Source organism: Danio aesculapii, chromosome 9 (genome assembly GCF_903798145.1).
Source record: "Danio aesculapii chromosome 9, fDanAes4.1, whole genome shotgun sequence".
Lineage (NCBI taxonomy): Eukaryota > Metazoa > Chordata > Actinopteri > Cypriniformes > Danionidae > Danio > Danio aesculapii.
The window spans coordinates 590,685-598,184 of NC_079443.1; the positions used below are offsets into that span (position 1 = coordinate 590,685).

Sequence of the window (7,500 nt, forward strand, 5' to 3'; positions counted from 1 at the left end):
TACTTACGGTACAATTCATTGCACATTTCAGACAACAAGTCCACTAGAGGACGCTGTCTACATTTTTGTGAATCTGAATAGTTATTTAGGGTGTGTTTTGTTGTACGTTTCAGATGTTAAAATCCACTAGAGGGCGCTGTATACATTTTTGCGAATCTGAAATAGGTTACTTTGGGTATATTTTGTTGTACGTTTCAGATGACAAATCCACAAGAGGGCGCTGTCTGCATTTTTGCAAATCTGAAATACATTATTTAAGGCACAGGTGTCAAACTGAGTTCTTGGAGGGCCACAGCTCTGCACAGTTTAGTTCTAACCCTAATTAAACACACCCGATCAAACTAATTGAGGCTTTCAGTTTTGTTTGAAGCCTACAGGTAAGTGTGTTGAAGCAGGGTTGAAACCAGAGCTTAATTTATGCTGGAACACGCCGTATCCGTCATCTCATTTTACCGATCCCCCTACTCAACCGCCCTCCTCCCCTTTTAGCAGTTCACTTTTCTCCGGGACTCCCCAACCTTCTTCATTTTCGTCCGCGACAGCCCTCCGCCTTAGCCCCAACCCTATCCTCAACCTCTTCTTGTACACGTCCAGGAGAAAGCAGAGCTTGTCGTACAGATCAGCTGGTGAACCACTGAGCTAAACCCTTCGCTATACCCAACCAATAGTTTTTTCAAAAGCAAGCATGAGAGAAAAGTGCACTGCGAACACAGTTTTACCTTCTCGAAGCCGAGAGCTCTGCTGCACAATCACAATCGAACTGAAAAGTATCCAGAAGAGTCTCCATGTGGCGATAGATATGTGATGCAAACGTATTCATTGCAAATCATAAACAGCGTTAAAGTGTTTATTTGGTTTTTTTTTTGAGGAACAGCATGAAAATAATCCTATATTCGTCAATAATACGTCCCTGTAAATGTCATTACGTCACGTATGTCAAAACGTCCTGTGAAAAGGAACACAAGTTGTTGTCATCATACTGCCCCCTAGTGGTCATTTCACCTACAAACTGCAGTCTGTATGTTGAAGTATGTTTTTGCGCTTGCACAAAAGCATAGGCTAATGCACATATTTACACTGAGCCAGAGCAGCATCCCTGGATAAAGGTCACGAAACTGTGTAATAAAACTCTAGAGCCAAATGAAATACACATAAGTGAACAGGGTGAGAAGCTGACTTTTAATCAAGCGGTGAGGAGACACTCTTCAGTTTCAACGCTATCACTGCATTCACACATTTATCTTGTCTCCACTTCAGACGCCTCCTGATCTGGGTAACAAAATACCTGGAGAACATCTGAGACTGTCTCACACTCACACAAGCTTCACATCTGCTCAGTACATTCACTAAACTAGAGTTTGAAAGATGCATTCACTTCTAGAACTTTGTGTAATTGCTTCTAATGGCATGTGAATAAACACAGAATTGAATACACATTTAAATATATGTGTATTTATAACACTTTAGCTACCACTTCTTACTATTACCTAGTGTCTATTTATCTGTCTAATATTAAGATATTGACCGTTTATTAGTACTTATAAAGCACATATTCTGCATGTTCTTTTTCTTGATGCTTAACTATTAATAATCAGCAGTTTATTTAGCTAAAAGTCACGGTTAATGGTTTATTAATAGCGAGAATTGTACCAAATATTAAATAATACTGAAGTGTGACCAAATATTAATGTTTTTCAAATGCCCTGTGCTTCTTTCACACACTCAAATCACATCTAGAAGGAAATAAAAGCCAAAAAAACACCTGAAAAAAAAGAATAATTACTTAATGAGCATTGATCTTGGAATGCATACCTGGCAACCCAAGAAATAAAAGCAGCACAGCATACTAAATGAGCCACGCCCTCTTCTGACAGCGGAAAGTAATGTCTAGAAGGAATAAATACAGCTTGGGCATCAGTTATAGCATCATTTGTACAATGTACAACAACCGTACAACAATAATTAGTATTTTTACATTACCGTGAGGGGTAGGGTCGGGGTGGAGGTGTAAGTAAATAAATTGGAAAAATCAGACATCGTGATATTTAGTTTTACTGCGATATATACCGCAATGTGAATATAATTTCACCAGATGATTTGAAGAGCTCCCTTTGTAAAGGTTTCATTAATTTAGCTCAAATAGGATGATGTAAGCAGGTCGGACACCGGAAGCGCCGCTCGGCACCGCAACACGACACACACATGACAGTTAAAAGTATCACACACCAGACGCGCACATTCGCATCATATTTAACATGAAACTAATCAGAGGGCGCTCTGTGGCGCGGCAGGAATATGAACAGTGTCCTGAGTCATGGCTGGGCGCCGCGGACAGCCGCCGACATGCGGCGCCAGTGTGTGCACCCTGATAGAAACCTGATGCTGCATGTCGCCGAGTGGCGCTTCTGGTGTGCGACCTGTCTTCTCATATGCAGTGTATCTGCATAAAATAGATTTAATTACAATATAAATAGGCAGCACGGTGGTTCAATTGTCAGCACTGTTGTCACAATCTCCAGCGATCTAATCCTTGCGAATTGCTGCACACCACAACATAAAAGAACTGCAACTCCCAGCATGCAACTCGCACACACCGGTTCCTGCTTCCCACTGATTGCAAACACACACAGCTGAAGCTATTTATGGACTGATTCAAAGACTATATAAACAGCACACACACACACATACACCTGGGCTGAGTCTTGTTAATCTGTTTAGTGACCTTTACGACAGGTTTCCCTTGCCTTGCCTTAACTAAATTGGCCGTAGAGTACAATTATGTGTGTGAACGTGAGTGTGTATGGGTGTTTCCCAGTACTGGGTTGCAGCTGAAAAGGAATTCACCTGCATAAAACATATGCTGGAATAGTTGGCGGTTCATTCCGCTGTGGCAACTTAAGAAATAGAAACTAAGCCTAAGGAAAATTATTGTATGAACAGTATAAATAGAACAGACAAAAATAAAAGATAAGACCTTTCCCTTTGTGGGAATACAGCAACTGACTCTGACTGTACAAGGAAAACAAACACTGGGCTCCTTTTCTCTCCTTTTAGGCAGATTTCGAGCTGTCATCATTGAGCTTAAATGTTTTCATGGACCTGGCAACCCAGTTTGAGTGTATCTGCAGAAATCTGCATCTTTCTGAAGTTGAGGCTGGTGATGAACTGCAGTATTAGAGTTATGTAAGATCCATGCGGCAGCACAAAGGAGAAACTGAAGAGTTTTTGTGACCTCTGTGCTTTACACCATCTATCACACCACACTTGAACACTGCTGGACTCGATTTAACTAAATATTGAGGACACTGAGGATAAAAATCTGAATAGAGTTATGTTCTGACACGTTTCCAGACACGCTGAGAAATGCACAATGTAAACCAAAGCAAATCACATCAGAAAAAGCCAAGTGTTTTATAGTAATATTCATCATACACTCACAATAACATGGACTAATCTGTCTAGTATATATTTTATATACAGATAAATCAGAATTATTAGGCCTTCTGTTAAATTTAAATGCTTTAATTTTTTATTTAACGTTATTCGTTATTGTTATTGTTAACGTTATTGTTGTTATTCTTTAACGGAGAGCAGATTTTTCCAGATTTTTGAAATTACGGGAGTTTTCCGGGATAAATAACAAAATGGGTGGCTGGAGATGGGTCTGAAATACGAGAGACTCCCGGGAAAAACAAGAGTGTTGGTAGGTGTGCTCACACATACACTCTGCACTCTGACTACTTCAATATTGTTGATAAGCCGTGCTGGGCATTTCACTCTGTCTCGTGCTGAACGCTGTCGACCAATCGCAACAGGCAGTCATCAGTCCAATTAGCACAGATTAGCTTAGCGCTAAGGAGGGGTTTGGGAACAAATGAATCACTGAACGAATCATATGGGGGTCGCCGGGATAATTAGGTAAAAATAAATGCAGATTATAAGACCATGAAAGTGTTTTGGATGCAGGTCAGCATGCTGTTGGAGACCCCCAAAACCAAAATATGACCCTATTTAATGTATAATAGGGGCTGTTTAATTATTTTACCGTTATTTTGCAGAATAATCATATTTTTCAACTAAAGAAGCTCACATTTATCAAAATGAGTAAAAAATCGTGTAAAAAACGGAGATGAATGAATGGAGAAGTTACTGTATGACAATATATAGTATAAACTCAGAGGAGCAGAGCGATTGTGCAGTTTCTGCTACTCAGATATTTTGAATAACGACACACATTTTCAAATAAAGGTTAAATTATTTGCATAATATTCGATTATTTTCCTTCGTTTTAGTCCCTTTATTCATCAGGAGTCGCCACAGCGGAATGAACCACCAACTATTCCAGCATATGTTTTACACAAAAATGTTTTAAACCGGAGCACCCGGAGGAAACCCACGCCAACACGGGGAGAACATGCAAACTCCACACTGAAACGCCAACTGACCCAGCTCAATCTTGCTGTGAGGCCATCACTGAGACACCGTGCCATCCTTTTGCATAACAAATGCACACAATTAAGAAACAATGAACGCAGATCTCTCTCAGCTTAACACAGAGATCTATAGTCATGCAGAGGTTTGTTTACTGTCTGCCTAGCAACCGCTCTGAACTCTGACCCCTGCGGCGACTGAACGGGTCTTGCTGGGTCAGTCAGCTTTTTTGACACTGAAATGGACAAACAAAAAATCAATTAAAGGATGTTGAAATTAATTGTGATTGGTTTTATTTGGTCTCATTTATGGAAGAACAGGAGAAATGCACTTTACATTAGTTTCTGATTACTGGAACCCAATCCAGGTCTGACATCTGAATAACTCCTGAAGGATCGCAAAACTACAGTGATGATGTTGAACAGCTGAGTCAAATAAATAACTTACATATTAAAATATGTGCAAAATCTGTAATACTGTTAATGTATATCTGATCTCGGTGAGCAGAAGAGATCTTTTAAAAACACTGACCTGTGTGTGTGTGTGTGTGTGTGTGTGTGTGTGCGTGTGTGTGTGTGCGTGTGTGTGTGTGTGTGTGTGTGTGTTCGGCTTCACAAAAGCTCAACTATGTGCAAACATAACAAAGCCACGAATGCTACAAGTATCTCCGTCCAGTTGCTAAGCAAAACAATTGTCACGCCACCATTGGTTGATGACCAGCCAATCACATTCCTGTTTCCATAACGAGTGTTACTAGTCAGATCTGGAGCAAAATATTAAACAGGACGCAACAACGTAAAGACGAGGAGACTTACAGAGCCAGTCATAGCTATAAGACTGTATAAATGTTGCTGCTCCTTAATATTGTTATTAAATCTTAATATTAATATTATAATTAATATTGTCAATTAATTATTGTTTTAATTAATTCATTACTGTTAACCGTCATTGTAGCACATTAAAGTAACAAATAAACAGGTTTATTTGCATACTGTAAACATAAAGTAGATGTCAATTCTCTGGGTTATTTTAACATGTCTCCTTTTATCAGTTTAAGAAATGCACATCACTGGGGCTGCGACTAACGATTATTTTATTTATTTTGATTCGATTTTATTAATCAATTAGTTGGGTGGGCGATTATATTGACGATTAATTGAATCTAACTAATTTTATTTTTTACAGTAATCCACCTCTGTTGTTTTCATTGACTTGTATGCAATTCACTCACGAAAATACTTAATTGTGTGTTTGGTGTGGATCCATGATAAGCGTCATTATCGCCCCCTGTTGGTTCAGCATGCCCTTAACATGCATTACAGTGCGTTATGGCTTTTTCATGAGGACAGAGATTGTTTTAAAAATAAAAGCATGGAAAATACCCATGTACATGTGAATATTAGGGGTGCAATGGTTCAATCTAGTCACGGTTCGGTTTGTATCATGAGGCCCTATCATACACCCAGCTCAATAAGGCGCAAGATGTGTTTTGCATAATTTGTTGCTATTTCCAGACCAGCACAACCCTAATTTTTATATTTTCTGCCATGTTGTTTAAATAGCAAATCAATTTACACCACTCATGGGTGTGCTGGTCTATAAAGGAGGTGTGTTAAGGCTCATTGCTGGTGCGTAGCTATTCTGAGGACCTGAAATAGACCACACCATTGACCAACTGAAAGCTGCTCTGAAGTCCAGCGCAGAGCGCGTTAGTTATGCACCTATGCAGGTTCACACATTGCTGAATACACACAGGGTGAACAGCAATACACAAATATCTCTAGCTGCAGATACTCTGGAGGTGTTCGGTTTTTACACTTATAAAGTCCGCCATGTAAATAGCAAATGCACCATGGAGTGACTCTTAAAGGGAATGAGAGACGAGACTGATTGGTTTAAGGCTCAAAACACACTCAGAACTCATTAGGAGAATAAGCTCAACCCTGTTATACCATGCGCCTGGTCCACACACCATTTGCCCCATGAGCTTTGACTTTGCGCCTAGACCGATAAAATAGAGCCCATGGTTTTAGGGTTACGGTTTCGCCATATGGTATGTGCTCTGTTTAGAAAAAAAATGGCTACAGAACAATCCAAAGAACAATATACATGTTGTTTGGGTAACAAACAGCTGACAATGCAACAGGCTTCACACATCTGAGAAACTGTTAAGTGTATTGTTTTAAATACATTATTTCTGCAATATGTTGTTTACAGTAAACTGATGCTACAGTGTTTTTCTTTTCTGATATGTTTAGGGTCCCGTAGGTTTTACTTCTGGAGGATGATGGGAAAAAGTGTTGTGGTCTGTAAACCAGCTCAGAAAAAGACAACGATAAATCCTACAATGACAATCATCTCTGCTGAAATACTCATTCAGAATCAAGAGCTAATTTCTGTTTCAGAGCCAGACCAAAAACACAGAGTCAGAGCAGACAGACGCTCACTTTTCCACAAGACACCGCGAGCATTAGAAAGCTTTCATGCAGGACGATCTAAAATTAAACAGACACCAGGAAAATAGATTAAGCCTGAATACTGGACATCACACATGAACAACATCCACAGTCTGACCTGTCATGATGAGGGAAAAAGGATTATGGAAAATTGATGATCTGAGACTGAGGCCTATGATTTTGGAAAATTAAATAAAATAAAATAACTAATTAATAAAAAAATAAACAAAATAAAATACAGTTAAAATAAATTAAACATTTTCAAAAATTTAAAACACTAATAAAATAAATAAAAAAATAATCAAATAAAATATTAAATTAAATTAAATAATAATAATTAAATTTAATTAAATTAAAAATAAATAAAATAAAATAAGTAAATATTAAACTAATTTATTACTTATTTAATTAATTTAAAATGAACAAACAAACAAATTAAATTAAATTAAGGGCAGCATGGTGGTGCAGTGGGTAGCACATTTGCCTCACAGCAAGAAGGTTGCTGGTTCAAGCCTCGGCTGGGTCAGTTGGTGTTTTTGTGGCAACCCCTGATTAATAAAGGGACTAAGCTGAAAAGAAAATGAACGAATGAAATTAAATTAAATTAAAAATA

General features: G+C 38.5%; 1 protein-coding gene across 2 annotated transcripts in view; it reads right to left on the minus strand.

The window, feature by feature from the left end:
• The window catches only part of dip2a (disco-interacting protein 2 homolog A), a 131,712-nt gene that overhangs the window by 56,714 nt on the left and 67,498 nt on the right, over positions 1 to 7,500 (minus strand). The gene's annotated exons all lie outside the window — the stretch shown is intronic.